Below are 8527 nucleotides of genomic sequence, written 5' to 3' on the forward strand. Positions count from 1 at the left end.
TGGAGGGTTGGCCAGGGGCCATGGGCCCCAGATGTGGCACCTCCTGAGGCCGGGCCTGGCTGCCAAGGTGGGCAGAATTCTCGGAAGGCCCTTGTGACTTCTGGGGTGGCAGGGAGGTTCCCCTGTGAGAGCTAGGTAGCCGGGAATACTGTCTGTTTCCTTGGAAGGCAGGGGTGGACGGGCCTTGGCGTGGGGCCGAGGAGTGGCAGCAGGTGTTCGCTGAGCCCCTCCTAGGTGCCAGGGTTGGTGCAGGGCCGCCTCCACAGCAGCTTGTTCTCCAGGGGCAGCAGCTTGCCCTGGGCTTACACAGCTGTAAATGCAGAGCCTGGATTTGAATCCCAGCTGGGGCTTCCGAGTCCCGGGGTGGCTTCCTGGAGGAAGTGTGCCGTATAGGAGTGAATCGTAACAGGTTTTATGGGGCTAGCAGGCACTGGGCTGGAGTAGAGGGCTCCCCTGGGGGTCTTCAGGTCCAGCTGGAGTGTGGAGCAGGCCCACTGCCCAGCTTTCCAGGCTGTTCCTGGCTCCTCTGTCAGCTGCTGAGGCTCCTTTCCTGAGACAAAACAGGAATAATAGACATCATTAAATATACATAGGGCCCCAGGCGGTCGGCGTGGTGGGCTGGGCCTCCCTTCCCTGCAATGCTGAGCCGCTCTGCTGGGCTGGCTATGCTCCTGGGGCCAGCCACAGGACCCCCACTGGGCGGCATGCAGGCAGGGAGCGGGCCACGGGACCCAGGTAAGAAGACCCTGGCCCTGGGCCCTTGGGGTCTGCCATGAGTACCTCTCCCCAGGCTGTAGGGGGGCGAGGAAGGGAGGGGGCAGTGGCGGAGCTGGGCCTTGCGCCTAACTCACAGTGAGGTGCTTCCCTGGGCCTCAGTTTCTTCATCCTTAAATCGGGCATGATGCCCACGTAGTTCCCCTCTTAGTGATGGGCGGATGCTCAGTGGCTTACCTCAGCCCTTCTGCCAGCTGCCACAAGGCCCAGCCATGAGGTCCTAAGTAAGGGTTTATGCCGGGGTGATGGTTACTCCCACTTGCCTTACAGGCAGGGAAGAGCCCCGTGTTCACAGAGCATCAGGTCCAGGCTGATTCTGTCTGGCTGCCAAGCTGGCTGGGAAAGGGTGGGAGACGAGGCCAGAGGTCCTCAGGCAGTATGGGGTCGGGGCAGGCATTGTCAGTCTCCGGGCACTGGGCCACCATGTTCCTCACTATGGATGGACTCTTTCCTGGGCCGGGTGTGTGTGTCCATAGATTGGGGCAATGTGTATCTCTGTGTCGAATGTTTGGTTTCCTGGATGGGCAGCTGGCATGGTTATACTGGGTAGGCCTGCATGAGAGCTGAAGGAACCACATGCCGTGCATACCGGCCAACGTGAACTGGCAGCTTGCCGTGCCTCGTGCTCGAGGAGGTATCCTCGGGGCTTAGAAGCCCCAAGTGCCCCCGGAGGTTCCTTCCCCATCCCACCAGGGCGAGCACCAAGCGTTGGGCCCCACCAGATGGCCAGCCTGTTTCCACCGCTCATCCTCCCTGAGCCTCCTCCTCTGCGGGGAGGCTCATCCCTTTCTGCTCAGATAGTCTGTTTTCACGAGGGTCAGTAATACCCACGCCCTCACTTGCCCTCACTCTGCCCTTCCACAGACCACAGGGCTGAGTTCCCAGAGGGCCCAGCCTGCAGCTTTACAGACTCCGTGCAAAGGAGCCCAGGGCATGAATATTCATCCGCGGCTGTGTCTGTCTCCCTGTCCCTCCTCTTCAGTTTAAATTCTACGCTTCCAAAACCTCCTTTGGCAAGAATCCCTCCTGCCAAAGCTCATCTGCCTTACAGATCCCCTCTGACCTGGCCCCAGGAGCAGCGCTGGGAGGCTCACACCTCTTGTTGGGGAGGGTCTCAGGTGCTCCCTCACCAGCTCTTCCAACCACCTCTGCTCCCTTGGAACCCCAGCTGAGAAATTCATCTGCTCCCAACACAACCTGTTTCTCTGCATGCACCCAATTCTCCATGATTGAGAGGCTGAGTCCAGGCCACTTCCTCAGGGCCTTCACATTGCATGGATGACTCGACCTCCGTTTCTCTAAATCAATTCCTCTTTCTCTCTCTGGTCTGTCCCATTCATTGATTTGCCAACTAATCTGTACTAGTTTGCTCATGCCTCCCTAACAAAGTATTGCAGGCAACAACAGAAATTAATTTCCTTGCTGTTCTGGAGGCTGGAAGTCCGAGATCAAAATGGTGGCAGGGTTGGTTTCTCCGGAGGCCTCTCTCCTCGGCTCGCAGGCTCACAGCACACTCGCACGGCCTTTTGTCTGTGTGCCTCGTCTACTGAAAGAATTATGAGCCCCTGGACATGTCGTTCCCTGTGGCCACCTCCTTTTTGTGGCTTAGCTTCTCCAAGTACCCCTCCCTGTCAACCTCCTCACCCACCAATTCTTACCAACATGCTGCCCAGACACCTCCTGCCCTGGCCTGATGCCCCCCCATTGCTAAACAGTGACATCTTTTATTTTCTCTTTCTTCTTTCTTTCTTTCTTTCTTTCTTTCTTTCTTTCTTTCTTTCTTTCTTTCTTTCTTTCTTTCTTTCTTTCTTCTTTCTTTCTTTTCTTTCTTTCTTCTCTTCTTTCATTTTATTTATTTATTCATGAGAGACACAGAGAGAGGCAGAGACACAGGCAGAGGGAGAAGCAGGCTTCATGCAGGGATCCCAATGTGGGACTCGATCCCAGGACTCCGGGATCATGCCCTGAGCCAAAGGCAGATGCTCAACCACTGAGCCACCCAGGTGTCCCAGCAGTGACCATTTCTAACCACATTTACCTCTAACCACAGCAAGATTGGTTCACAGTGCAGCCTCACACTGTCATCAGGGCTGGGGCCTCCTGCACAGGCTCACCCCCGCCCACTGCCTCTCTCATCTGACCTGTGAATCTAAATTTCCCTGACTCCTCATCTGGACATGCCCCCAGCTGACCCTGTCCTAGAACAAACCTGTTAGATTCCCACCTCACTCGCTCATCTTAGAGAATGATTCCCCACTTCGTGCAGCTTTACCAAGCCAACCCGAGGGTCCCCCAGGCTCCACCTTCACCCCAGCCACCACATAGCCCCCTCACTGAATGTGTCAATTGTACTCTGTGTCACAGCTGTCCCAGACTGAGCCACTGTCCTCTCTGTTCCTGCTTCCACTGGGCATTCCCTCCCCAGCCTTTGCCACATGGCAGCCCAAAAGCTTTTCCAATAAGCAACGTGAGGCAGTGGTTGAAAGTCTGGCACTCTGGAGCCAGACTATCCAAGCTCGAATCCGATTTCAGGCTGTGTGGCCTCGGGCAACTTGCTGCACCTCTCTGGGCCTTCTCCCTACCTATGAAGCAGGAAGAATAATACCTATTTCCCAAGGTTGTAGTGAGGGTTGAATGAATGCTGTGTGGCCTGGTAGTCCTCACTTCCTCGCTGGGGGTTCTCTGCGGAGTGATGGAACCTCTCTAATCCGGAGCCGTTCATCAATAAAATGGGAATAGCAGTTCCCACCTTACATATTGTGCAAATCTAGTGAGATATTAGAGCAAAACATTTAGGACCAAGCCTGGTACAGAGTAAAACTTGCCAGTGTTGCTTATTTTTGTTATTTTTAAAATGCATATGTGGTCATAGCACTCCTGACATAGCCTAAAACCCTCCCAAGCCTTCCCACTACTTTAGCAATAGAGACCAAAGTTCCACCCCAGCTTCCAGGTCTCATGGGGCAGGTCCCTCCTGCCATCCTGGCTACTTCACCTGCTCTGTGTCCCTTTACCCCCTTTTACCACTTGGTCTTTCCACATGCTGTTCCATCTGCCTGGAACACTGTTCCCTCTCTCATTTGATTAGCTCCCTCTCATCCTTCAGATCTTGGCTCAGGGTCACCTAGTCAGGGGCACCTTTCTGGTCTTCCAATCCACTGTTTGCCCACTCGGGTTGTGGCCTGGCCTTCAGAGCTCTTCTCGTGGCTAGCAGTTTTCCCTTTGGTGTGGCTCACTGCTTAAAGCTCATGTCCCGGTGACATTGGGAGTTCCATGAGCACAGAGACTGTGGCTGGGTCCACTCACTTATGTGAGCCCCTAGCACCCAACACAGTGGCTTGCACAGAGTAGATACACAGCCAATATTGAGGAGTGAATGGATGGATCCCTGAGAGCCCCTGTGCCTGCTGCAGAGGCTGGGGACACTGAGAGGGAGAGGGGACCCAAACCCATAGGAGAAAAGATAGCCCTGGTTGACGGGGGGAAGCCTGGGCACCTGAGACCAGAAAGGGCCATGGAGCAGGCCCTGCTGCCAGCAGCCACCCAGACCACCTGCCCAGAGCAGACAGGACCAGCCGTCTGTAACAACGATGCCATGATAACGGCAGTTTATTCCTGGCTAGGCGCTGTGCCAGGCCCTTGCAGTAACTGCTTCCATGAGCCCTGCAAGTCGGAGATGCTATTAGCACTCATGCTGACAGGTAAGGAGTCCTAGGGGCAGAGGCTGCACAACTCACAGTGGTCAGATCCAGGACAGGACAGGAATGGGACCAACCCAGAGCTCTGAGCCACCCCGCTTCACATCTGCTGGGCTCCTCTGGGCACCGTGAGCCCTCCTGCAATAGGCTTCACCTATCTGAATGCCAATCTCTTCCTCAGAACCAAGGACCCTCCACTTAGGGCAGATAAAGGATATGGCTCTGGGACATGTCCCTGAGCCCCCGAACCCACCCTGCCCACTCTCCCTGGCCTCAGTTTCCTCAAAAGTCACATGGAGCTGGGAGATGGGGATTGGATTTTGTGGTCTCAGACTGACATCATTCCTCCTCTAAAGGGGTATTTCCACTCACTGTTTCCAATTCCTTTTTTCCATTTTCACTTTTCAAATGCTATTTTTTTTTTTGTTCGTTTGAATCAGAAATGCACTTGGGTGGTTCAGCAGTGTACTCATGCTGGTACAGAAAGGTTTACAGCCAGATAACCATTGTCATCAATTTCCTGAATATCGTTCCCAGGATTTCTACATGTAAATGAAAGCAAATAATAGTTTAGATTCTTCCTCTCACCACCCTGACAAAAACACTTGTTACAAGAAGGCAGGCCTAGGCATGTACTGTAGACAACACTGTTCTGCACCATGCTCCAATCATTAGATTTTAGGGGTCATCCCCTACCCAAACACAAGAGACCTTCTATGTTGTTTTTTATGGCTGTGTAGTACTCCAGCATGGAATGCACCACAGTGTGTATAGCTATGAGTAGCTTGCTGTGTACACCTTTCCCAGGTGCACAGGGGGCTCTGTAGGATGGATTCCCAGCAGCAGGCTCCTCCCTCCGTCCGTCTTCCTTTTTTAAAAAAAAATATTTTTATTTATTTATTTGAGAGAGAGTGTGAGAGAGATCACAAGCTGGGGGAGGGGTACAGGGAGAGCAGGACCTTGGGATCATGACCTAAGCCGAAAGCAGATGCTTAACCAACTGAGCCCCCCAGGTGCCTCCTCTTCCTTCTTTTGTAACAGCTTTGAGATATAATCCACACACCGTATTATTCACCTACCGAAGTGTGTATGATGCACTAGAGTTCGATACGTTCACAGGCATGTTACGTATGTCCTGTGACCACCACGTTCCTGTCTTCCTTGAACCGTTTCCCATCAGGCTGTGGCCACCCTCGCTCCCATCGCTCCACTGGGACCACATTTCTAGCTCCATGGAGCTGCATCCAGCGGTCAGCTCTCCATCCTCAACTAACCTGACCCCGACCCCTGTGCACATGAGCTGCAGCTGCCCTCCCCCTCAGCCATCTCCTGTCCCCAGCAGGGCAGCCTGGGGTTCATGGCTTCTGCTCCCTGGCGTCATCCTCCAGAACTGTCCTTCAGCACCACCTAGATGCCACTGATGCCCTAAGTGGTCAGTCCTGATCTCTGCAGTGCACCCCCCAGCCCCCTGGCAATGCCCAGTGGACACCTGAAACATGTGCAAAGCTGACGTCTGGCCACTCCTCGGCTACTTGTTCTGCCTGTCATCTTCCTTGGTCAGCCAATGGCATCTCCATCCTTCCCCTTGTTCAGGAAGGAGACCTTGGAGGTACCTGTAAGCCTGTTGGCTCTGCCTGCAAAATATCCCAGTATCCCACTGCTTCCCTCCAGCTCTGCTGCCTCTAGCTGGGGCCAGGCCCCTGGTGCCGCTCACCTGGACCGCCATGCAGGGGCTTCCACACCTGTGTCCCGTTCTGCCCTCACTCCTCGGGCTCTGTCCTCCTGAGGCAGCTAGCGGAGTCCTGGGAAGACTGAGGTCAAATTCCACCCCTTCTCTGCTGCAATGCTCCCACAGCGCCGCCCTCACTTGCTGTCAAAGCTGAGTCCTCACCCTGACCTCTGACCTCCCCTCCCACCTTGGCCTCTCACCGCACTCTGGTCACACTGGTCTTGCTGTGTTTCCATCACACCAGGCCCTCCTGCTTCCCCCAGGGCTCCCTCCCCCACTTTTTGCAGCTCTCATCCTGTGTTACTTCCCAGTGTCACCTCTCCCAATCCTTACTCGGTGTTGCATACACACACGCCTTCCCTGCTTTATTTTAACCCACAGCGCTCATCACTATCTGACCAATTATAGCTCTTATTTTCCTTGTTTGCTGACAATCCCTCCCACCCTTGTACATCAACTCCACCAGGGCAGGGTTTTTCTGTTTCCTTCATAGCTATACGCCCAGGACTGGCCTATAGCAGGCTTTCAACAAATACTTCTGAGCAGGGGACACCTGGGTGGCTCAGTGGTTGAGCGTCTGCCTCTGACTCAGGATGTCTCTGCCTTTCTCTGGGTCTCTCATGAATAAGTAAAATCTTAAAAAAAAAAAAAAAAAAAAAAAAAAAAAACTTCTGAAGGGATGTAAGAATGAACAAGCAAATGCGTTCCTGTTACAGCACCTTGAGGGACAGGGGCCAGACGGCTGAAGAATCCGGTGGGAGGCCCAAGCAGGGACTGGCCTGGGCGACCTCTACTGGCCTCTCAGAGAGAAGCACTGTGGAGGCCTCTGTGCCTGATGCATGGAGGCCTGACTGGTTGTCTGGCTTGCCCACTGGCTGAAGAAGGGCCTTCAAGCCCAGAACTCCTTGAAGGCCCAGGCTCTGGGGTCAGCTCACTTAAGCCCCTGCCTTCACCCAACATGAACTGAAGATCTGTCTTCAGCCATTCTGAGTCCTGTATGTCCTGATCCTTGATCTCTGGGCAGAGAGGGTAAGAGGACCTGAGGCCTCGGGTCCCAGAGCTGCTGCCTCTGAGTTCACATCCCCCAACACCCACACACATCCACTCGAACAAGCAACAGCCCCTACCACTTACAATGCTGAGTCTCAAAAGTGGACTGGTCACTGGCCAGACAGTGGATGCCTGGCCTTGGGTCAAAGGTCCATTGTGGAGTAGTCAGCTGCACCCAGACAAGGCAGGGGCCATGTGAACACTGCCTTCTCAGTAAGGGCAGAAACTGGGAGGAGAGGCCAGGGCTGGGTAAGCATCCCAAGACACAAGCCACACATGTGGCATCTCCAGTCACTTACACTACCCAGCAGCTCTATCAAGTCTTGTTTCCCCACAAAGGAAACAGGGCATGGCTTATCACTCCCATCCAACAGATGAGGAAACTGAGGCCCAGAGAGGATAAAGGGATTTTCTGAGGCCACATAGCCAGTCATTGGCAGAGCTAGGAGTCAGAGCCAGGACTGATTTACCCTCCGTTTCTGCTACCCTGGCCCCCTAGCATGAGGGCTTTACAAGGCCCTGCTGGAGTTCCACTAAGATGCCCCCACCTTGTCCTGCCTTCTGAGCTGGTGGCCCGGTTCTCCCCAATGCATTATTCATGTTCCCGAGAGGTAGCCAGCTCTGGTTACACTGACCGCAGCCCTGGACACCTGCTCTGCCCACTTCCCTCCTCCCTTGCCCAGGCCCTGGTGGGTCCAAGGTTCCCCTCTAAGGTACCTGGGGGGGCTTTGAACATCCCACCCTGGCTCAGGAGATGTGGCTCCCCTCTGGCCCAGCCAGCACACATGTGCTAGGTGGTTTCCAGCAGGTGGCTTCCCCGTTCTGGGGCTTGGAGTCTCCCTCTGTTGAAGTAGCAGTGACCCAAGCATTCACTTCGGTGGGCTGAGGCGGCTGAGGCACAGGGTGGGTTTGACCCATCAGCACAGTGGTCCTCACGGCAATGCTGAGTCCAAGATGTTCACCCCCAGGACAGGCCTGGGCCTGGCCTCCTCTGCTCCCCAGTAAACAACACCCGTGCACTTTCCAGCAGCGCTCGGGTGAAACCCAAGGCGGCTCTGGAGGAGATGAATTATGGATCCACCCTCCCGGAATCTGGTCACAGCCAGAAGAAGCTTGGCTGTCCCTCCGCAGGCCGCCCAGACCAGTCCTGGTTGCTCCCAGCCGGAGGAGGCTGCACGTCCAGCAGCGGGCAGGAGACACACTCCGCGTGTCCCCTTGTCTCCAAGTCCAAAAGCTTGTGACCGGGCCGTAGCCCGGCGGGGTGCAGGCAGCCACC

The sequence above is a fragment of the Nyctereutes procyonoides genome, unplaced genomic scaffold, assembly GCF_905146905.1.
Source record: "Nyctereutes procyonoides isolate TBG_1078 unplaced genomic scaffold, NYPRO_anot_genome, whole genome shotgun sequence".
Classification (NCBI taxonomy): domain Eukaryota; kingdom Metazoa; phylum Chordata; class Mammalia; order Carnivora; family Canidae; genus Nyctereutes; species Nyctereutes procyonoides.